The sequence below is a fragment of the Equus przewalskii genome, chromosome 19 (genome assembly GCF_037783145.1).
Source record: "Equus przewalskii isolate Varuska chromosome 19, EquPr2, whole genome shotgun sequence".
In the NCBI taxonomy this organism is placed as follows: domain Eukaryota; kingdom Metazoa; phylum Chordata; class Mammalia; order Perissodactyla; family Equidae; genus Equus; species Equus przewalskii.
In genome coordinates, this window is record NC_091849.1 from 14,472,735 (window position 1) to 14,497,846 (window position 25,112).

The 25,112-nt window shown below is 42.4% G+C and overlaps 1 long non-coding RNA gene across 2 annotated transcripts in view; it reads right to left on the bottom strand.

Moving 5' to 3' along the window:
- LOC139077263 (uncharacterized) overlaps nucleotides 1-25,112 on the bottom strand; it is a 135,855-nt gene that overhangs the window by 38,425 nt on the left and 72,318 nt on the right. The gene's annotated exons all lie outside the window — the stretch shown is intronic.

The following is a 25,112-nucleotide window of genomic DNA, read 5'->3' on the forward strand; positions in this document are numbered from 1 at the left end:
CATGTCTGCTGCAGCGATTTGGAGAGTGAGGGGACCCGCGGGTTCTCCCGGGTTTAGATTAACTGTAGACTGGTCATATTTGAAAGTCCTCAAGTTAAGTACAAATTGCCCAGTTCAGGGAAGAGTTTTCTAGTTCTACCATAACCGTTCTCCACAAAAAAATCTGCAGGGGAGTTGACCCTGTAAAACTCAGAGAAGGAGAGAAGGAGCCACTAAAAGCTGTGGAGCTAAGACAAGCAAGCCCCCACAACCTGCAAGGGCGACCCTTCCTGGTGAATGCCAAAGAATCAGTGCCAGCCTTCTGCCTCCTGTCAGAAATGGCTACATGTATCAAAAGGCCAGATTTCAGCTATTTTCTCTGCAGGAGGCTTTCCTTCTCTGTTTTCTTGCTGAAAATTTTTGACTCAGTTGATAACCAATGTCTGAAGGGCTTATGTCAGTTCATTTCATGTGCTATTTACATACATAATAATAATCTCAACTGAGTTTCAGCTTCAGAAACTCAGATTATCACAGTGGCCCATACTCCATAGACCTATACTCCACTGCCACCCTCTTTCTCTACTTACCATTTCCAGTGGGTGACTTGTCAATGGAAACCAGCGACATCCTCTGAAGGTTGTGAGTAGTGGAGGCATGACCTTCCACAGCAGACCTCTATGTTTCTTCTGCTCCAGCTCACAGCCCAGATGATGTTCACGTCAATATGGCCCCATAGGCATGTCCACGGGCCAGATGTTTGTGCACCCCTTCCTCTCCCACTCAAAAAGTATATCAGAATGCAAGAATCTAAGAACCATATTATTGTGGGGGCTCACTCTGGAATACATTTGTAATTTATCAACAAAGTAAATTATCCAAAACCTTGATACTTCATCTACTATTAGTTAACAAATCCCTTCTCACATCCAGTATGGACAATGGTTGAGAACACTGACTTCTCAGACACACTTTTAGATGCCTACCACTAGAATCGTTGACATGTGACAACTGAGCAAAAAGAATGAATGTTACTGTTAACTTGCTCACAGAAGATTCCAGCACTTTAGAGAGAATCAAGACACCTTTCTCTTTCTCAGTAGGTGTTTCCCAAAATTTGCTAATCTCTAGTGACACTAACAAGTGTATGATTACCCAATAAAGGTTCTATCACCCTCTAAACAAAGGAAATAAGATAAAACATAACAACTTTATCATCGTTATGGATGATTTTTATAGTTTTATTTTGTGGTTTCGTATACTTTCTAATTCCCTAAAAATGAACATCCGTTAGTTTTTTTAATGGGATATTGCTTAAAATGTTATGTAAAAAATGAAATATTTTCAACACTAGGAGTGGAAAGTCATGTGATTTGAGGAGATTCTGTAGGGCCCTGGCTCACTCCATATTTATTCAAGAACATACCAGGGCAATAAGAAGAAGGGATACTTTAAAAATACCTCCAACAGGAGGGGGCAAAAGGATCAATAACTACCACTTTTTTCCTATAAGATTTCTTGACTGCCTCCCAATGTGGTAGACACGATAACAAAATTCCAACCCTTTCAACAAACAATTAAAATGCACCTCTTTCTAAGTGTCTGTAACATAAGACACAACTTCTAGGATCTGGTATTTCAAACACGTTTTCCCAGTCATCTATCAGCCAAGCTTCTATAAGTGAAAGACACGGGCCTCCAAAAAAGGCATGTCCCAGAATTGAAAATGAAAAACAACCAAAGGTATGTATGCCATGAACCAACACCAAAATCTAGTTGCTCACTGAGAAAACAAGGGCTGGGGCTATTTCTTTCCAATTGTCTGGGCAGCAGTTGAACCAAAATCAGGGAGTTAAGATGCCGAAAATCCAGAGGACCAATGACAGCTTTTCCATATAACTCACCATTTCTGGGGCTGGAAGGTGTGAGCTTTGAGATTGGGTGGAGACCAGGATAGAAGGGGTGGGGTCCCAGGAAAGGAAGAGAGGGACAGTCACACAGGGGTGGGTAGTCACTGTGGGAACAAGAACAAGAGCCAAGAGAAAGAAAAAGGAGGATAGAGATAAAAATGAAGCCAAGGAAGTCTAGACTCTTTCATCGCCAAAGCTGGGAAGATGATCGAGGTCCGTTCCTCAGACTCGTCAGGAGTGGGAGGAATATTTCACGAACCTCAAAGGACAAGGGGAGGCCCCCTGGGTGACCTAGACTTTGCAATGAAAACACACCAGGGAATCTGAGTTTGCAGACATTTGTGCAACAAAGCTGGGGGAAGCCTCCACGATCTTTCCAGTCTTAGTCTTGTCAAATGACAAATGTCTCTTTTATGTAAGGATCAAACAGTGTCGGAGGCAGTAACATAAGCAAAAACTTCAGTGACATTGATTTTGCCTGTTAGAAGAGTTGCTTCTAAAGAGGAACTCCCACGACTGCCGGAGAGTTTCTTCAACTGAAAACTGCGCCTGTACAGCTCCCTTAGCAGCCACATATAGGCCAACAGGAACAAATTCATCCAGCCCTCTGACAGCGTCACCCTGACACTTCAATTACCTGATAACAGCAGCAGTGTTTTCCTAGCTGAGCCAGAAAACTTCAAACGAGTTTAACCTTTTTTCCTCTCCAGCTTCCGCTAACTTCCGCCTCATTCTGCTTCCGCGGCTGTCTCCACGGTAAGGTTGTTATCGACACGTGGATGGAATATAAAAAGAGTCCCAGACCTGAATTCAAGTCCTGACTCCACTGTTCCCCACTGGCGTGACCTTGGGCAAGTTGCCTAACCTCTAATGAGCTTCAGTCTCCTCGTCTATAAAATAGAAGTTGCTGTGAAAAATCAAATAAGATCAGAACGGTTTGGAACACGTAGGTGCTAGGATGACTCATCGTCATGCCAATAATAGCTAGTCAGTAAGGTTTCAGCTTACTCCAACACCCAACATGGGAAGTACGCTTCTTCTCACCTAAAATGCTCACTACCTCTTGAGCAGGTTATAAGAAGCCAATCTACCTTCCGTTTTATGTAAAAATATTGTGCTCCAGTTATACTGGAAGTTTCTCAAGGGGAAATTTGTCTTTAATCTGATAACATCGTCCTCCCAATATAAGCAAAATATATATATCTCTCCAAATTTTGCATATCTAAGAAATAATTATAGGTGATTAGCATAATGATAATGTTAACGATGAAGAAAAATATGCTACGGTCAATATCCCAAAACGATTTATAAGGTTTTTTTCGGGGTTTTTTTTCAGTCTAAAGATGGCAGCAGAGAATATTGCAAATATCTCTGGGCTCCACTCTCCTTTATACAGATTTCTACTAAAGCAACTGGTCCCTTTACTGCATTGGTTTGCTTCTTGCTCACTGGAATGAGAGGTGGTACAGATAAGATCTACATCTTAGCCATCTTTGAATGCCTGCTGCCTGGCACATAGTAGGCCAGGATGCATAGATGGATGGTCAGTCCACCTGCACTGGCAGACAAAGTAAGATACACTCTTCAAAAGAAAGCAATTTTATAAGTTTATATTAAACCTGTATCAGTTAAGATTAAGCTCAGCTGCAGCCATCAAAACCCTAATAAAAATGGCTTAATCGAATCAGATGTGTACCTCTCTCTCACATGGAAGTCTAGAGGTAGTCTGTGCACAGCCCCACAGTGCCAGGGACTCATGTGCTCATGTGCCCTTAATCTTATTGCTCTGCTGTGTGTGGCTTTTATTCTCAAGTTATGTCTTGATCCAAGATGGCTCTGGAGCTCTAGCAGTTATAATCGCAATCCAGGTAATAAGAAGGTTAAAAAAAAAAAAAGGTATGCATAGATATTTGGGTAGCAAAATGAATGTACTGTGTCACAGGATGCAATTTTTCTCTCAATATCCATTTCTCCCCTTTTCAATAACAGAACCTCAATTTTTATTCCAGCTTATTGCCGTCCATAGTAAATACTATATTCCCTAGCCTACCTTGCAGCTAAGTGTGGCCATATGACTAGGTTTTGGAGAATGGGATATAAGCTAAAGCATTGTATAGAGTTTCTGAAAAGTTCCTCCTCTTTAAAAGTAACACAGATATGATGGCTGGAGCTCTAGCAGCCATTTTTGACCCTAAAGATCATAAAGACAAAAGCTACATCCTAAGAATAACAGACTAATCAACTAGAAGGAAACTGAGTATCTGAAAACCTCAGGGAGGAACCATACCAGCCCTGGACTGCCAACTCTGAGCATCTTTTATGTGATAGAGATTTTAACTTTTATCTTTTCTATGCCACTGCTATATTTTTGTCTCCTATAAAGCTGAATCTAGTCCTAATCAGAACAGTACTGAAATAATTTTTTTCTCCCCATTCCTATCTACCAGGTACCAGCAGCATTATTCTCCTCCAACAATGGCCATCACTGAATCTTCTTTATCTTAACCTTTCTCACAGGGAGTAGCAAATAAAGGACACATAGCTCATAACTTTTGTTTTTGCAAACTATGAAAATTTTGTAACAAAAGGAAATAAAACATGAACAGTCAACAATTCCCTGAACAGCTATTGCAAGATGAAAAAAGAATTAAAAGTCGTCTTCAAAATCACAGAGGCACTCCTGTTGCTACTTAACATATATGGCCACGCTCTTGGTGCATACTTGATAAGGTAAAGGACATATGTTTAGGTAACTTGTTCTTAATTAACTATGGACTTTAAAAAATAGGCTTAGCAGGAAAAAAATAGTTATTGTTCTAAATCAAAGGAGCAGATGAAGACCTCTTTGCCATTTGATCTAAAACTCAGTTGGGCAAGAAGTCGACTCCATTTTACGTCTTATAAATCCCTATAATAGAAGTTCAAGGTTCGTATGTTATCAAGACAACTTAAAAAATATGCTGGTACCAACGCACTCATGAATACAAAAATATTTGCCAGCTAATGATCGTCTTCCCTAAGATTCCTTTGGAGTTATACCTATTCCAATAACCTCAATTCTTATTTTATTTTGTTTATATTTAAATGAGTTTAGTGTGCCCACAAGTATAAGATAAAGAGGTTTATAGGGGCCGGCCCCGTGGCAGAGTGGTTAAGTTCATGGGCTCCACTTTGGTTGCCCAAGTTCGCTGGTTGGGATCCTGGGCAGGGACCTAGCACCACTCGTCAAGCCATGGTGAGGCGGCATCCCACATAGCAGAACTAGAAGGGCATACAACTAGGAGCTACAACTATGTAATGGTGCTTTGGGGAGAAAAAAAAGAGAGAGAGAGAAAAAAAAGAAAAAAGAGGAAGATTGGCAAAAGATGTTAGCTCAGGGCCAATCTTAAAAAAAAAAAAAAGAGGTTTATAAACTGACACTTTGGAGAGATCAAGATTAGTAAATTTTATGAAGGTGGTGAATTGGTAGCTTCTTTGAATCTTTCTGCAAGTTGACATCTGGCCTCCAATGGTCACTCCAGAGCCTATGGTGGAGGAGAAAGACTGGTGGACAAAGAGTTGACTTCAAAGACGTGTGTTCTTGTCCCAACTCCATTTCCAACATGCAGTCTAATTTTGGGCACATGTTTTCATCTCCCCAGCCTCTTTTCTGTTAAATGAGAATAATACCAACTTTAAATAATTTTGGAAAGAAACAAACTACTGGATAATGATTACCCTTTGGAGTAGGGCATTTATTTTTTTTTTCCTTGAAACATTGTAGATGGTAGCCATACATTATTTTCAAAATTAGGAAAAAATATGTTCCGTAACTGAGGGGTTTTTTCCATGATGAAATGGAGAAGGCCAAAACTAAAGTATTTGGAAGAAGCAGGATAATAATGAGTCCCCCAACTCCTACAATCTCCCAAAGCTCACTCAAGAGGAGGCAGACAATTTGAACAGACCAATCACAAGGAAAGAGATTGAAACAGCAATCAAAAACATCCCAAAGAATAAAACCCCAGGACCAGATGGCTTTCCTGGGGAATTCTACCAAACTTTCAGAGAGGATTTAATACCTATCCTTTTCAAGCTATTCCAAAAAATTTGGGAAGATGGAACACTTCCTGACACATTCTATGAGGCCAACATCACGCTGATACCAAAACCTGACAAGGACACCACGAAAAAAGAGAACTACAGGCCAATATCACTGATGAACATAGATGCAAAAATTCTAAACAAAATTTTGGCAACCAGAATTCAGCAATTCATCAAAAGGATCATACATCATAATCAGGTGGGATTCATACCAGGGACACCGGGATGGTTCAACATCCGCAAATCAATCAACGTGATATGCCACATCAGCAAACTGAGGAATAAAAACCACATGATCATCTCAATAGATACAGAGAAGGCATTTGACAAGATCCAACAGCCATTTATGATAAAAACTCTGAACAAAATGGGCATAGAAGGAAACTACCTCAACATAATAAAGGCCATATATGACAAACCCATAGCCAACATCATACTCAATGGGCAAAAACTGAACGCCATCCCCCTGAAAACAGGAACGAGACAAGGATGCCCTCTATCACCACTCTTATTTAACATAGTACTGGAGGTCCTGGCCAGAGCAATCAGGCAAGAAAAAGGAATAAAAGGAATCCAAATAGGGAGGGAAGAAGTGAAACTCTCACTGTTTGCAGACGACATGATCTTATATATAGAAAACCCCAAAGAATCCATTGGAAAACTGTTAGAAGTAATCAACAACTACAGCAAAGTTGCAGGGTATAAAATCAATTTGCATAAATCAGTAGCATTTCTATACTCCAGTAATGAACCAACAGAAAAAGAACTCAAGAACACAATACCATTCACAATCGCAACAAAAAGAATAAAATACCTTGGGGTAAATTTAACTAAGGAAGTGAAAGACCTATATAATGAAAATTACAAGGCCTTTCTGAGAGAATTGGATGATGGCATAAGGAGATGGAAAGACATTCCATGTACATGGATTGGAAGAATAAACATAGTTAAAATGTCCGTTCTACCTAAAGCAATCTACAGATTCAACGCCATCCCAATCAGAATCCCAATGACATTCTTTACAGAATTAGGACAAAGAATCCTAAAATTCATATGGGGCAACAAAAGACCCCGAATTTCTAAAGCAATCCTGAGAAAAAAGAACAAAACGGGAGGCATCACAATCCCTGACTTCAAAACATACTACAAAGCTACAGTAATCAAAACAGCATGGTACTGGTACAAAAACAGGTGCACAGATCAATGGAACAGAATTGAAAGCCCAGAAATAAAACCACACATCTATGGAAAGCTTATCTTTGACAAAGGAGCTGAGGGCATACAATGGAGAAAAGAAAGTCTTTTCAACAAATGGTGCTGGGAAAACTGGAAAGCCACATGTAAAAGAATGAAAATTGACCATTCTTTTTCACCATTCACCAAAATAAACTCAAAATGGATCAAAGACCTAAAGGTTAGACCTGAAACCATAAGGCTTCTAGAAGAAAACGTAGGCAGTACACTCTTTGACATCAGTATTAAAAGGATCTTTTCGGACACCACGCCTTCTCAGAGAAGGGAAACAATAGAAAGAATAAACAAATGGGACTTCATCAGACTAAAGAGCTTCTTCAAGGCAAATGAAAACAGGATTGAAACAAAAAAACAACCCACTAACTGGGAAAAAATATTTGCAAGTCATATATCTGACAAAGGCTTAATATCCATAATATATAAAGAACTCTCGCAATTCAACAACAAAACATCAAACAACCCAATCAAAAAATGGGCTGGAGACATGAACAGACATTTCTCCAAAGAAGATATACTGATGGCCAATAGGCACATGAAAAGATGCTCATCCTTGCTGATCATCAGGGAAATGCAAATCAAAACTACACTAAGATATCACCTTACACCCATTAGAATGACAAAAATATCTAAAACTAATAGTAACAAATGTTGGCGAGGTTGCGGAGAAAAAGGAACCCTCATACACTGCTGGTGGGAATGCAAACTGGTGCAGCCACTATGGAAAACAGTATGGAGATTCCTCAAAAAATTAAAAATAGAACTACCATACGATCCAGCCATCCCACTACTGGGTATTTATCCAAAGAGCTTGAAGTCAGCCATCCCAAAAGTCCTATGCACCCCAATGTTCATTGCAGCATTATTTACAATAGCCAAGACATGGAAGCAGCCTAAGTGCCCAGCAACAGATGAATGGATAAAGAAGATGTGGTACATATATACAATGGAATACTACTCAGCTGTAAAACAGAACAAAATCATTCCATTTGCAATAACATGGATGGACCTTGAGGGAATTATGTTAAGTGAAATAAGCCAGCGAGAGAAGGATAATCTGTGTATGACTCCACTCATATGAGGAATTTAAAACTATGGACCAAGAACAGTTTAGTGGATACCAGGGGAAAGGTGGGGTGGGGGGTGGGCATGCAGGGTGAAGTGGTGCCCCTACAACATGACTGACAAACATTAATGTACAACTGAAATTTCACAAGATTGTAACCTATCATTAACTCAATAAAAAATTTAAAAAAAAACAGTAATGAGTCCCCCAGATCTACAGTCCTGAAGGTCCCTACCCTCGTGACCACGTAATGCCCACTTCAAATGGAAGTTAATGCTAGGTTGGCCCTAGCAAGAAAGCATCAAGATTTAGAAAACAGAAATACTTCAAATTGCTTGAAGAAGCCCCCGAATAGTCAACACAGGGGGGCTTCTGGCCTTAGGGCCAGCACTGAACCATACCACAGCAGCCATATTTCTAAGGACTACCTTTTTATTCAGGTATTCTCGCGATGTCTATTGGGAAAAAGTGGGTGGCTTCCACAGTTGTTTTATCAGCTGCTATTCCCTCCTCTTCTTCACCATCTGTTCTATAAATATGCCAGCACTTACACCTAAAGCCCCAAAGAAAATGTGGATGTGATACATTGAATAGATGTTAGGCCTTTGAATGCCTAGTTATCAAGAACCCCTTTGCCCTCCATCTGCCCACAAACTAAGGCAAAATCATTTATCTTTGTGCAAAATAAGTTACTCCCGCCCTATTTAGTGGAGTCTCCAAGTATCCACCCTGGATTTCCTTGTCTCCAGTCCCTCCTCCCTCGTTTGCTCTAAATTCCCTGGGACAGGCCCATAGAGGGTCCAGACCACCATCGTAACAATGGCTACCACTTCAATCTATGCCTCAGGCTCCCTCTAATGCCACCTAGGAGTCTGCTCAGGAGGAAACAGTCCAGGTGAAAAGGATGCCAGGGTGGTGCGGCCTCTGTGAAAAACAGTATGGCAATTCTTAAAAAAATTAAAAATAGAACCACCATATGATCTAGCAATTCCACTTCTGAGTATATGCCCAAAAGAATTGAAAGCAGACTCTTGAAGAGATATTTGTACACCCATGTTCATAGCAGCATTATTCACAGTAGCCAAGAAGTAGAAGAAACTCAAGTGTCCATTGACCGATAAATGCAAAAACAAAACGTGATGTATACATACGATGGAACATCATGCAACCTTAAAAAAGAAGGAAATTCTGATATGAGCTGCAACACGGATGAACCTTGAGGACATTATACTAAGTGAAATAAGCAGTCACAACAGGACAAACACTGTATGACTCCACTTCCATGATGTACCTAGAGCAGTCGAATTTATAAAGACAGAAAGTAGAGTGGTGCTTGCCAGGGGCTGGGGAGAGGGTGGGGGTGGGGTGTGATTGTCTAATGGGTGTAGAGTTTCAAATTGCAAGATGGAAAGAGTTCTGCAGACTGGTTGCACAACTATCTGAATGTACTTAACACTACTGAGTTGTAAACTTAAAAATCGTTAAGATAGTAAATTTTATATTATGTGTATTTTGCCACAATTGAAAAAAAAGATGCCAGAATATTCAATGTCTTCCCTCGGAGCCAAGAGCCCTACACATCCAGCCCACCTGGGCCTGCTAAGGTCCAACCTCAGGAGGCCAACCCAGGTCATACTCAAATCCTTCCATGAGCAAATCCCTTCCAGGCAACGAGAACCCTTCTGTCTGTGAACTTCCATAGCCACATAATTAAGAACTAAATCTCAGTCCCAAACAGTGTCATAGAAGAATAGCTTTAGATGTAATGGGGTGTCCACATAGGTAGACTGTAAGAAACTTCCAGCTGCAGTAATGTTCTGTTTCTTGATCTGGGTGATGGTTACATGAGTGTGTTCACTTTGTGATCTTTCATCTAGCCGTACACTTAGGATATGTGCACTTTTCTGTATGCAAGTTAGACTTTGTGTTTCTTTTAAGTTATTAAAAAAGTTTTTCAGCCCTACTTGTTATTGCTCGTTTTATTCATACAATTCTCGGTCTCTCACAAGACGATGAGTTCTTGAAGCCCAGAAGAGTGCTGGGCTCTTATTAAAAGCTTCGTTTTTGCCTATTGACTTTATTGAAATTTGGCGATCCCGGGGTATCAGAGGAAACAGGGCAGGGCACAGGCAGTGGGATTGTTTTCCAAAGTCCTTCATCGTCAGGGAAACCAAAGCTCCCTGACCCCAGGGCTGCATGTCAGTAACACAGCCACGGCAATCAGCACAGGCTCAGAGACAGAGGAAACTCAGCTGTGGTGATGAGAACCCACATTCTGGGACAGTCACAACATTGATTTTAAAAAGATATATACATATATATGCAATATGCACACGCACACGCACACAACACACACACACACTCCAAAAGCACAATATCAGTAGAGACCGACTCCAGCCTCCCCATGAGAAGAATTAACACAATGGGGTAAAAATTACTGCCTATATTGAGAAGTGGCTTAAACCAAAATAGATTTGCGAGTGGCAAGCTCTGTTGAACCCTGGGATAAGTCCACGATGGCTGATTCTCAAGGAAAGTCAAAGTTTGAGCCAGAGCTTTGGTCTTGAAAATGCTGATGACTACCATTTACTCCAAGAAACACAAGGGCTGGTCCTGAAGCAGGAGGGCTGGAAGCAAAGCTCCCTCAAAGGGGTAACATAGAGTCCCCAAAACCACTGGTAGGAAGAGGTCAGTCTGAGCCTCCAGCTGGAGAAGACCTTTGAACTCTTAGACACTAGGCCTTAAAACAATCTCGTGCACTGAGGGGTGGAGAGTGGGGGTTGTTTGCACTTCAGCTGTTTCTACACGTTCCAGAAGGAAGAGTCCTGTCTGGCAGAGGCAGGCTAGCAATATCTCAAGTGCAGACCTGTCTCCAAGAGAAGCCGGAAGCCTCCCCATCCTCTGCGGCTGTCCCTCTGCACATGGGTGGAGAGGGAGGCATGGAACAGAGGGAAGGAGGAGGAGGATCTGGTGCCAGGGAGATGACTAAGTTCTGACGCAAACACCGAGAGTGTGGGGGACACGTGGGACAAACAGGTCTGGAGGCAAATGGGTGTTCTAGTCGTGGCCTAGGGAAGCCATGCTCCCCCCCGAAGCTCGTTAGGGAAAACGTACATTCAGTGTCTAGGTCAGTTTAAGATAGAAAGGGAACCCAGATGCCCTCCATTCTCATTTTGCTCTCTCCTTGTTGTTCTCTCTTGTTTGACAAATCAAACAGAATCCCAGAGGAAAAGCATGGGAGGAGGGACGAGGCCTCCTTCTCCAGGCAGATTTATGGCATTCTGGATGCAGCTTGCGTCTGTCAGGCCAAAATGGTTAGGGTGGGCTAATAGTGTAGAGTTACAGCTTCCTATAATGGGGAAAGTTAAATAGACAAGCTCTCCTACCCCGAGGAGAACGAAGCAGAGGTCAGTGCTGCTGGCTTTGAACATGAATGGCCCCTTCCCCTCCGTTCCCTTTCACATGTGGCCCCGCAACAGTAGCAGACAGATGCGACACAAAGACAGACACACCTGATTAACCATGAATACAACAGCTGTCGTTTCCCCACCGCCGCCACTACCCACACCCTGGCTCTTTCCGCTTAGTTTTTTCTGTTTCTTTCAGCTAGCGTGAGGAAATTAAACCTACCATTAAAACCCAAGTTAGTGGGAGGGTGTCAGCAGCCGGGCCTTTGTTTCTCTGCTCACAGACTTGTAATAGGTACCTTCTGATTTGTCCTTTCATCGGAAGAAGAGTTGCGGCCAACTGCTGAGCACTCAGTCAGCTCAAAACCTGAGCCCCAGAGAAAGGCCAGCAGTGGGTGGGGTACCATGGAGCTGACTCAAACAAGGAAGGAGAAAGTGGGCTGAAAGCTGCGCGTTCTATGTGCACCTGAAAGTTCGTCTCTCTTCTCCCCCCTCCTCCTTTCCTTGTCTGCTCTCCAGCCAGCCAGAATTCCCTGCTGCTAAAAACAACCCCCCTTAAGACAAATTGGCGGTCATGAATTTACCCATAGGAAGTGGAACTCAATGCAGCATTGTCTTTCCCTGAGAACTTACTTATTTTGCCCTATTTTGAGCTCGTCTTAACAAAGAAGAATCAGGGCAGGTGTTTTTTTTCCACTTAGGTAGCCAAATCCTTGAGTTCGAGTTAACGTCCAAGACCTTGAGAATCAAGTACAGGAGGAAATCTAAATGTTGAAATGCAAATGATTTCCAAGACATAAATAAAGCGTAAAGTGATTATGTGAGCTTCCAGAAACCTACAGAATGGTAATTAGAGCCCTGAGTGTGAATTCTGATTTTTCTTCAAGGTTTTTTTTTTTATTTTTTTTTGGTCAATGTTGAGTTAATCGTTTAACCTCTGTAAGCCTGTGTTTCTGTTTCTTAAAACGGCTCTCGCAATTGTCAAAAAGTCCCTTAAGTAGTTGCAAAGAGAGACTAATAAAAATGACCAGAAATCACTCAGCAAACACACATTATTCTAACATAATAATGGATTGATAACTGGGTAATTTAATTCAATCTCACAAAAATTCAACAAACACCCCTTATTTCCTCATGAGTGGAAAAATAATGGAACAATTCAAGCCTATTATCTGAAGCCTCGCTGTTTCTAAAGAAGCCTCAGGTCCACTGCATATTTCTGACTTGTACTACGAACTCATGGAGATATTTTGATCCGGATAATCGGGAAGAAGTCTAACTGAAATGCGTAGAAATTTTCATTTCAGATAATGCAGTAGAAGTCCCAAGGGCCACATTTGTGTAGGACATTGGAATTTGTCCTAGAACACAGAGGTAGCCACCAGAGGTTGGTACCTTTAGGCTCCATCTTTCATCCAATTGATGAATAGCCATAGCCACTAGCAAATCAACCTGGGTGTCCCACCTCAGAGCTACTTGAAAAGACCCTGTTCACTTTGCCGTCAAAACCATTTCCGCAACTCTTTTTTCTAGTATCCAAATATCTCTTTTTCTTGCTTCACGGAGCCCACAGTTTAAGCAGAGTAAGCCTGTCTGTTTTCAATTCTTAACATTTCACACATGGCAAACGAGTGGAACTTTTGAGCACTGCGATCATCTGGCTGATGAGCAAGCTGTTTTCCATTTCTGGCAACAAACACTCTGGCTTATCTTGACGGGAAGAAAAGGGATGAAAATATACTCTGGTTGGATATCATTGATAACATTTGTCATCTTTGCAGCTAAAAAAAATTAGCTTAGAAAAATTCTCCCTCGGTGTTGCAGGAAATGGCAAAAGAATTGACACCACAATTGAGATGCCAATTAAATCGAATTCATAGGTGAAGTAGCCTAGTGGGATCTTTTTTATAACAAATGCTGTATCACATCACGAAGTGGGATGAGGACTGAACCAGGAGGAAGGATCTTTGGGGCGTGGGCCTGGAGCTCCATTGGTGGACACAGAACCTCGAAAAGCTCACTTCACCTGTATGAACCTGTCCCCCCTCTGTACTGGTTTGCTGAGGTTGCTGTAACAAAGTACCACAAAGTGGGTGGCTTAAGCAACAGAAATGTGTTGTTTCACAGTTCTGGAGGCTAGAAGTCTGAGGTCAAGGCGTAGGCAGAGTTGGTTTCTTTTGAGGCCCCTCTCCTCGGCTTGTAGATGGCCAGTTCCTCTCTGTGTCCCCACATGGTCTTCTCTCTGTTTATGTCTGTGTCCTAATCTCCTCATCTTATAAAGACTCAGTCATATTGGACTAGGACCCATCGTAAAGACTTCATTCTAGCTTGATTCCCTGTAAAGACCCTCTCTCCAAATACAGTCACATTCTGAGATACTAGGGGTTAGGATCTCAACATATGAATTTTGGGGGGACACAATTCAACCCATAATACCCTCTGATGGACTCATTCAACTGAATAAGCTCAGTTCTATCACCCTCTGACACACTTGAGCCTATTTCTTAGATCCACAAATGAAGTGAGTGGAGTGCTCATATGGCATCCTTCTTGCCATGATTCACTCACAGCAAAACACGAAGGAAGTGCAATGGGTGGGCACATCATTCGAAAGCAGGGAAGTCACTCTCATGGATTCCAGGGGCCGTGAGAATCATGATGCCACCTCTCAAAAGAATCAGAAAGACCGATAAATGAGATTGCTTCCGCTCGAGGTTGAAAGTGTTTTATGACTGCATTCTCTCACCCTCATTGACCATGCTCATTCACCAAAGCCATGAACAAAAGGGTTTTCTTTTCCCTCTAACATTTAGAAATGGTGAAAAGCAAAGGAATGAATCATCAAAGGGAGAGAACACTCTTCCTATGACTCTTTTACCTGAGCAAAAACAGTACTTTCTGAAAGAGTAAAAAGAGAGAAAAGTGGCAGTTGATGACTAAGAGAGGGGTCTAAGCTGATGCAAAGAAATTCAGGACACCGTGAACTTTAGAAACAGGCAAAGTTAAATGCTGAAATGAGGCTGGATGAGCACACTCCCTCAGGGAGATAAGGCTCCCCAGGGATTGTGAATAAGAGGTGCCCAAAATAGACGCGTGTGTGTGTAATTTACTTAATAGCTCCACCAACGTGCAGCAGGGGGTGGGGTATGATGGTTCTAAATACCCTGTGACATGTATTTACAAAGGAACTGGGTGGCTTTTTAAATGATAACTTCTTATTCATCACCCCTTCGAACTGCCTGTTCGCAGCACTGCTAGTCACCACGGTTCCTGGAGCAGCACTGTTTAGTCATGAGCCATGTGCTGGCAGAGGCTGGGAAGTGATGGAAAGCCAGCCGCTCGCAACTGCAGAGTTCATGGAGAGGAAAGAACTCTTCATAATGTTACAGGTGACTCGTGTCTCCCAAAAAGATATGTTGAAATTCCAGCCCCCAATACCTCAGAATGTAACCTTATTTGGAAATAGGGTCATTGCAGATATAATTAGTTAAGAAGTCTTCTCTTTTTTTCCTGTAAAGTTTTTCCACTCTTCTGCCTGCCTTTGAGCCTCTGCCAAAACACGTGATGGTGGCTGACTCTCTTGCTATAGCAAGATCTGAACAAATAACCTCTGATTGTTCATATTTGCTCAGTATTCACTTATTTCCACATGACCAAGTGCAAACGAATTCTATGCCGGACTCTTGGAGGATAGGCAAAAATACAAGGAGGTGTAAGACAAGGTCCTTATACTTAAATAACTTTGAAACTTTGGGATTTGAGATAAAATGCACAAAGAGCAAGAATGACTATAGCAACAATTAAGCAGGTAATAAGTCAGTTTATTTGAGTAGTCAGTCTCAAATGCAAGCTCTAGGCCATAGGTAGAAGTTTAGAGGAGAGAGATTAATTTTGGCTGGGGAGGTCAGGTGTTAACTGGATTTCAGTACACAGAAGGGAACTATTCTAGTAACTATTGAGTTTCCCTGGCTCACGCGGATGCTTAAACTTGAAAATTTGTGGGAACCGAAAGGAGCCCTGGCAGGAAACTTGTTTGTTCCATGACTACTCTGACTGTCACATACAGAGAGGGTGACTTATTGGGAAGGCCCCTCCTTTCTCTTCAGAAGCCCCAAGTGAGTCAGGACCTGCCCTGAGTCACTCGCTCTGTAGAAAGGAAACCCTTGCCCAGTTAATCTCGTTGTTAAGTTCCTTTGTGTTCCCATTCCAAACTCTCTCCCCCACATTCTTGGCTACCCACCAAGAGCAGATCTTTTTCCACGCCAGGCCATTGTTGAAGGCCAAGCAGAGGAGCCCTGCCTGAAGTTGATGTTTTAGGAAACCCAATAAGCGGCAGCCCTCTTTCCGGCCCGAGGCCTGAACCAATTAAGAGACGTAAGAATTCAACAGATAGAGGTAAAAATATCACCATCTTTCTAATTGACAAAGTCTCGGCTGGAGACTATGACTTCAGGTCTGTGGGCTTGTTAATACTGTACCACCGAACTGAAGTCACCTGGCGAGTGCCAGGCAATGCTGGAAGACAGGAAACTTTGCCATGTGAGGAGTTGCCCTTAAAACTTAAGGCTTGAAGGAGCAGAAATGTTCACTTTCTCCAGGCTATCCTCAAACAGAGAGAGAGAAGAAAGTGAGGCACACGTGCTCAGTTGCTTCTCCCAGATTGAACACTCTCCTCTTCTTCCGAAAAGGTAAAGGAGAGGATGAAGAGAGCCCAGGGGATTCACTCAATGGGCACATATCCCCCTGGAAACAAGAGGGGTGGGGAATAAATGTTCCCACGTAACACCTACAACAGGCAGGGCTAAGTCTCTGCAGGGTTGAAGTCTCTAACACACACACACACACACATGCACACGCACACACACATGGCTGCCAATGCTGTGGTCACACATTGTAGTTCTGGGATGGGTGACAACTTTTAAGTCTGAGGGGAATGAATGCATTCGGGGAGAAAATCTCCCAAGTGAGGGATTGCCCTCAGCATGGACTAGTGTTAGAGGTACAGATCCATAAGTCAGGAGTCGTGGATTCCCGTCCCAGCACGGGCGTTTAGAGGCTTTATAATTATTCAAGCCCATTTGCCCTCCATGTGCTCTGTCCCCAATTATGCACTGGGGATCAAAGCAGCTGTTCTGCCACACGTGTAAAACAGCAGACAAAATGGGAAGGGGTCACTGAATAACTCAGCTCCACTTCACAGAGGCACCAGGTTGGTCTGTAATAAGAGAAAATAGCAACGTTTTTCTTGAAAAATGGAATAAATGTGGAGCAGCCTTCTGTCATAACTCAGAACTTTTTCAGAACTAGAGAATTCTCCAAGAGTGGAGTCCGTGAAAGTAGAACAGAAGGGAGGAGTAGGGAGGGTTCCTAAACCTGTAAGCTTAAGGGCTGGGTGTTGGTGACTCAATTTGGATGGCACGTAGCCAGGGACTTAATAACACGCTTGTGATTAATCACACTGATAATTCTGAAACCTGAGACAGACTGCCTTTACCGCATTTACCTGAATCATTCCTTAGGAACAAGAAACCAGAACATCCCAACTCCAAGAATTATTCATCAGAGAATGGTATGAGTTTGAAAGGGCACCCAACTTTTCTCCCTGCATCATCCTGAAGAAGAACTATTCTCAGTTTAGCCATTGGTCATGACTTCTTTGTAACTCTCTTGGCAACAAATTGGCCTTCGGCTTGGTTTGAAAGATGGTGGGAAGAAAGGGAAGCAAAGAGGAAAGGAGACAAGAAAGTGTTGAGGAAAGAGAGAAGAAAGAGGGTTAGTCTTGCAAATATGAGACAAGAGGAAAAATGAAGTGCAGAATTCTTTCAACTTCCAATTGGCATTTCCCAAGGTGCCCCTGAGAGGAGCTGCATGGGAGCTCAAGTCAGAGCTTCGTTTACTGGTGGATACACAGAAAGGTTCAATAGGAAAGGTAACTTCAGGAGAAAAGATGTAGAAGGACCTGTGTTATTTCATTTTGTCAGTAAGGCTCTCACTCCATTTCTCCACCTCTTATTCTTTTGACTATCTGCTTTCCTTTCACACATATTCATTTATCACAAACCAGGAGCCAGGCACTGTGACCGACACAAAGAGAAATGAGACACTGCTTCCTACCCTCAGAGGATCCCAGTCAGGTTGGGGAGACACCAGAATTGTGGTCTGTTACAGTACAATGAGAGAAGTGCTAAAGTACAGATAAAGGGCACTGGAGGAGCCCAGAGGATAGGGCTCTAACTTAAGGTGTGAGGTAAGGGATCACAGGAGAGGTCCTCGTTGGGTTCCCCAAGAAACACACTCAGAGACAGATTTGTGCGCAAGGGGCTTCCTGGAAAGTGCTCACTTGCAAGGGCGTAAGGGAAGAAGGACCACGTAGAGGAAGGATGCAGAGGATACAGTTGTCAAAGAGGCTCAGCTGATCCCTCAGGGAGTTCTGAAGCTGGGATGACCTTTCAGAACTGTCACTAATTGAGACAAGAGGGTCAAGACTTGGTGCCCTCTGTTGACCACTCATTAGATGTGAGGCATCCCAGGGGAGGGGCATGACCTCAGACAAGGCTGCTCCCTTGGACCAAGGGCAATTCCAGGAGAGGGATTCATTCATAAGCCAGCAACAGGCAACATCTGGATGCTGGGAGGATGAGCACCTTGGGCCTGAAGGGGAGATGGAGCAGCATGACACAATGTCCACTACAGGAGGCTTTCCAAAAGAGAAGAGATCTGAGCTGAATTTTGGAGTATGCAAATACTCACAAGGAGAGAAAAGCGTCCTAGGCAGAAAAAACAGCCATGTGCTGAGGCAAAGGACCTTCAGAAAGCATTGCACCTTTGGAAAACTGCCAGTAATTCAGCTGACTCATGAAGCAGGTTGGAAGGCAGGGCCTAAGCTGAGGTGTGGGAGAGATGAGCCAGGAAACTGGGCAGCCAGACTGTAAAGGACCCCGTTTACCAGGCTAAAGAGTCTAGATTTCATCTTGAAGTCAAGGGAGAAACCAGGAAAGGATTTTCGATATTGTTTATAAAGTTGTTTTCTGATTTATACTCATAAAGTCCAAAAAATAAATTAAGTACAAAGGAGAAAATAAAATACAGCCATAATCCCATCACCCAGAGATAACCATAATTAACATTTTGATGGTTTTCCTTCTGGTATTTTTCTATTTATAGATAGATGTATCTAGACATAGGGGAAAAGGTTTTCAGAACATTGAACAGGTTACAGCATAGGTACAATTTTGTATCTTGTCTTGTAATTTATACCATAAGCGTCTACACATCATTAAATGTCTTTCAAACACATGATTTAAGTAATGGTGTAGAATTCTATTAATTGGATTTAGCTAATGCCTTCCTTATTATTGGACAGTTCGATTTCTTTCCAGATCTTTGTCTACAACATTTATTATACCCGTAAGATAAATTCCCAAAAACGTAAATCATTGGGTCAAAAGAAATGAACATTTTAAGATTGAGAATATCGATGTAGAAGATTTAAGAGGTAAAGCTGAATGCATGGAAATTTGTGTTCTTTATTTTCTTTATCTTCTGTTAACTCACGTCTTTGTCTTCAGTGGAGAACAGGGGGAAAGAGCCAAGCAATTAATAGGTGTTTCAGTTAATCGAAGGTTTGTCATGATGATTGCGAGGTTACGACACGAGCACACGGGGATCACACGGATGCTCTGACGTTATCGGTGTTGCAAAGATTATATCGGGTAGTACCTATGCACTGCATTTAAAATTGTTTGTCCTGACCTTCAACCAACTGGAGAATTCAGATTTCATTTTTTCCTTCCTGTTGGAAAAGATTCAAACTTCCAAAACCTAGCATAAGATGATCTCTAAGGTCCCTTTTCCTGCTGAAATTCTCTGATTGTATCTCTATGAATGTTCCTTACAAGCCAGCTCCGTTGGTAGCAGTGCTTTCAACATAATGCTCCCTCCCCTAAGGCAGACAGAAGGAAGAACCTTTCAGCCTTCTATTGACATAACAGAAATTGTCCCAAATGCTCTCAAATTTATCTTTATTTGTGCTGCTGCCTATAAATTACTTTCTCATGGGATATGGTTTGAATTATAGAAACAATCCGTTCCTTCCCCACTGGTTGCCAGCCCTTCCCCAGGGTTGCAGAATACTTCTTTTTGATGTTCATATCCTAATTTTAATCCAAGTGTATGCTCTGTCAATGGTCTCTGGAGTCTACATCAGACATAATTCTTGAGCAACAGGAAGCTAGTTAATGTGACCAGTTCCGTTCGTTAGGACCCTTCTGACAAAAAATTCTTTCTAAACAGCCTTCCTGACATGTGTTTATAATCACTTGGAGTTATCTCTATGGCACTTGAGCTGCCTTCCATCTGAAGTGGCCCTTGGGGTAGGGCTCAGTCCTCTGGTCTGCCCCTGGCTTTTGTTGTTGTTTTTTTAATCTGGCATCTCAGGAGGCAGAATGGTCTAATGAAAAGAGAACCAAACTCATATCAAGAGGTCTAGATTCTTGGCAGAGTTCTGTCACTAAAAATCTAGGTTTAGTAATATGGTTCTATTTTAACTCAACATTCTTATGGACAGAGAGGAATTTGCCTCCCATTTACCCATCTCTCAGAGTTGTCGTAAGAATAAAACAAAATACTGCTCATCAAAATAGAAAATGTGCATGCTTGCCTCAATAAAGGTGCTATTTTATTTCAGTAATCTCGTTTATATGAACAGAGCCAGAAATAATATAGTCCATAAAGAAAATGTATTCCTTCAAAAATGTTTATTAAGCCCACCAGGGACAACAGCAGGCACTTGGAGAACAAAGAAAAGATAATACAGTCCATGCAGTCAAGGCTTTCAGAGACTAGTTGGAGAACAGACATGGGAATGAATACTTAGAATGATGATAAGCATCTTAATGGACGTGTGTATAATGTGATGTGCGAGCGCAGAGGAGGAAGCAACTAACCCCGCCAAGGAAAGTCAGCAAAAGTCAACAGCCACATTTGAGAGAAGTCTTGAAGGATGAAAAAGACAATGTCCAGGCAGATAAATCAGGAAAGAAAATATCACTTGCAAAGTCCCCAAGATGAAAAAAGAACACTGCAAGTTCAGAGAACCACAAGCCCGTCAGGATGCAGGAGTGCAAAGTGTGTGTCAGGAAGCAGGGAGGCTAGAGTCTTGTTCCCCTGCTGAGGGATGTTGCATTTGTCCTCTGGGCAAGACAGAGCCAGTGACATGCTTTACGCATGGCTGTATTAGTCACGGTCCAGGCAAGAAACATATGGCTCACTGAAATCAGTCATTTGAGAAGAGTTTACAAAGAGATTATGTTCAAAGGTGTGGGTAGGGTGTAGTGAAACCAAAAGGGGTCCTGTTGCCATCCTTAGGCTTGGAAGGGTGAGAGGAGAAAACGTTACTAAAAGTTGGATGAGAGAGTCATGCGGAGAAGGCGGACTGATGGGAGCTGTGAGCATCAGTTGAGGGATGTAACCAGGGTGTGGTGACCTCCAGGGAAGGAGTTGGGGAGAAACATGGCCCTTCTCATTGCTCCCACATCCCTGATCTCACCAGTGACCCATTGGCCAAACCCAACCAGAAGCCAGAGGGCAAAGGAGCTTTGGGAGAAGAAGTCAGGGTGGAGACAGAAGCCTCTGGTGGGACAAATGAAAACTTGTGCTAGAGCACAAGGCAAGTAACACCAGATTGGAATTTCATGAAGCTCATCCAGCAGTAATAGGGAAAAATGGGAGCTGGCGAGAAAACAGGAGAAGTAAGACACAATCCAGGTGAGAAATTATAGGGATCTGACAAGGCAGTGGTGGCAGCAAGGAAAGAGTGCAATGGATTCAGAGAATGTTTAGAAGATACAATCTAAAGAACTTGATGGTTATTCACTAGAATATCTCAAAGTTCTTTCTCATACATGTACAGCTCATCAGGCAATAAATAAAACAGCAAAGAAACAAGATGATTCCGTGGGATACAGACCATCATTTTTGACATCTGAGACCGGTCTTTCTTCAAGCAGTTTATTTTGGTGGTGGCACCATTCCCTGGATTTGGAGGCCGAGAACTCATGACAGTCAGTTCCATCCTTGTCAAATATCTCCAAATCCACCATCTGAGAAGAAACATGGCAATTGCAGTGGACTAACTGGTGATCCCCAAAAAGATATGTCCACGTCCCAGAACCTGTGAATATAACCTTATCTGGGAAATCGGTCTTTGCAGATCTTGTAGGTAAGATTTCAAGATGACATCATCTTGGACCGCCCGATGGGCTCTGAACCCAATGATGAGTGCCCTTAGGAGAGACAGAAGAGGACACCACATGGAGACACGGAGAGAAGAAGACCATGTGAACATGGAGGCAGAGATGGGAGTGAAAGAACCACAAGCGAAGCAACACCTGGAGTCAACAGAAGCTGTAAGAGGTGAGGAAGGATTCTCCTCCAGAGCCTTCAGACACCTTATTCCAGATTTCCAGCCTCTAGACTGTGAGAGAGTAAATTTCTCTTGTTTAAGCCACTCAGTTTGTGGTCATTTGTTATGGCAGCCCTAGAAGACGAATACAACAATGAACCAAAGAAAATCATATTCTGATGGCATAAGGTCTGGGCTATACGCAAGATGAGGCCATATTTTAACCACATGTTTTTCCTGTGTCAAACCATTTGGTGAGCTGAGATAGCACCTGGCTGAAAATGTCCATGCTTTAATTTGACGAAAGCCAAGTAGCAAAGTTTTAAAATTCCATATTTATATCTCTAGATGTGCAGAACACCATATGACATTCACAGCACAACCAGGTGAAACCAATTTACCTGCAGAAAACTTCTGAGGTCCACCCACACTTCCCATCACCTTCACCAAAGATCTTGTCAAACCATGGGGTAAAACTTTGGCTCTGCTCACCATTCAGGCCAAAACGCGCCTTTAGCTTCAGCTGCCTCCCTCACACACCAACATTTGCTCCAGAAGAAAACCACAAGGACTGAACTTGTTTATTTGATGTCACACATGCTGGATGCTGCAGTTGGCTCAAATGAAGTGAAATCTACATTAAAGACACGTCATCAGAGACATCTTAGAACATGATTCAAGATAATACCAAATATGTTTATGTCAACTTTCATTTTGCCAACTAAGCTTCATCCCTTTATGGGAAAGAACTTCTGAGACATCCCTGGCATATAGAGGTACAAGAGATTCCTAGGAAATGTTCCACTTTGTTGCTTGGGAGTCTATGCCTATGATGGTGTCATTGAACAAACCAGAGAACTGAGTAGTAAGAGCACGTTTCATGAAGTGGAAAAAAGAGATGATGGGTGCCATTTTGAATACCTTGGATTTAAGATGCCTCAGGTCACAAGGGCTAGATTTCTGGTAAGCAGTTTGAAATATGTCTGCAGCTTAGGTCTCAAGTTAGAGAAGACATTCCAGACAATTGAAGATTGGCCTTGTGACCCAATTCTGCCAATGAAATGAAAGGGCTACAGGCTTCTGGGAAAGGAGGTTCACTCTTTTCTGGAAAAGTACTGGAAACCAGCTCTCTCTCCCACTAACTCTCACTCTCTGAACAGGATAAAGACTACTAGCACTAATGCTCTTGGCAATCACTCTACACCCACAAGGAGAGCCAGCCTTAGCATCAAGTCAACAAAGCACATGCAGAGATGGAGATAACCTGGGTCCTTATGATCATCCTTGAACCACTGGATCAACCTCCCCTGAGCCAATATATGTGCTTATCACTTAGGCCACTTTCACATTTTCTATTAACTGCCAATGCAAGCACCCTAACCCACAGGAGTATCTTCTAAGCACATTATCCCTAATTTCTGGGGAGGCTCCTGGCACTGATCAGCTGTCATTTCTCTGTGACAAATGAGACAACATGGGTTAAAGCTGCCAGCATGGAACTTAGTACACATTAGGCCCTGGGTGAGTGTTAGTTCCTGTTGCTTTGCCTTGCTTCTCAGCTTTGAGCACTGTCTCTTCCGGATCCCCACCATTGTTTCTGAAATGCTTTGTGTGCTAAGAGCCACATCCCAGCAGGCCTCTGGATAGTTGGGTGGTTGGAAGCCTCGCAGCCTGGGAGGATTGTAACTGAGAACTCCACAACCCAGAAACACCAGCAAATGAGCAGGCTTGCTTATTCAACAGCCACCAGGGCTAGTCACAGATTCTTCTTTTTAAGGGGCTCAAATATGGTGGAATAGCATGAACACCAACACCACTATTAGCTCAATAAAATTTGGATTTTGATCATTCAGAACCAGTTCAAGATGTTTCACACCTGAGTCATCATTGCCAGTATTTGTCCTCACATTGCAGATGTGCAAAAAGACTGATTAATAAAGAATTCTGATTACTACGACATTCGCGGTATTACTAAAGGAGAAGGCCAAGAACTCTGACCAGTAACTTCTTTGGAAAAAAGACCACCAGATTTCCCCTGCCCTTTACCTCAATGTTCTAGTTCTGGGATTTGGCCCATCAGAAGTTGCATAAATCCCCATTTAGAGCTATGTCTCAAACTTTCTTGAGCTACAGTACTGCCCTAGATGGGTCTACTCTGTAGCACATCTTAACAAACCTTCCAAAAATGGTTTTGTTTTTGTCCTTTTTGGGGGGTTGATATTCATTCAAATTTGACACGCAGCTCTTACAGTAATCTCATGAGACACTTGAAGACACCTTGGGACATTGTGGAAACAAATGCTGGAAACTCTGGTCTGAGAACACTAGCCTGGGTGGAAAGTGCCCTCCCCATCTTGCCAGTGACTCACTTGGGTGACTCAGTGCTTGTCATACAACACAGCAATCTGCTGGGCCTATCTATAGCTCACTTTCCTCTGCCTCTCTGGAGGGAAACTAGGGATTCATTAGATAAAGTGTACAAAGTGCTTTCAGTTCTTCCCGATACAGGCTATACAAATCCAAGGCATTATCATCTCCCAGGTGTTAAGAAAAATTCAAAATTGGGGGAGGGAAGATGGGGAGGATGGGGAGTGGAGCTTACTCTCACAAGGGTGTTAACTAAACCTGAATGCCCCCAACAAAGCCAACACTTCGAAACTTCATAAAGTAGAGAAGATTCTGATTTTTGCTTCAACTATTAAAATTTTAAATTTACTGTAAACTTTAAGAAAAAATATTGATGTGCCCATCCAAACTTCAGTTTCACATATGTCAAAATTCCTTTCAGCCCTGAAAGACTAAAGTATCTGGTAATGTTGTATTTTTCTGCCACATAATCACCTCAACTTGGACTTTACGCAAATATGTGAAATCTTCAAACATGAAGCCAAGTTACTCACGAGAGGGAAACTCTTTGTCAACCTTCATCACTACATGCCAAAAATGTCAGGCAACTTCACTAATTTACTAAAACCAAGATAAAACTAGCCCATCAGTGCTCAGGAGTTCCCTCT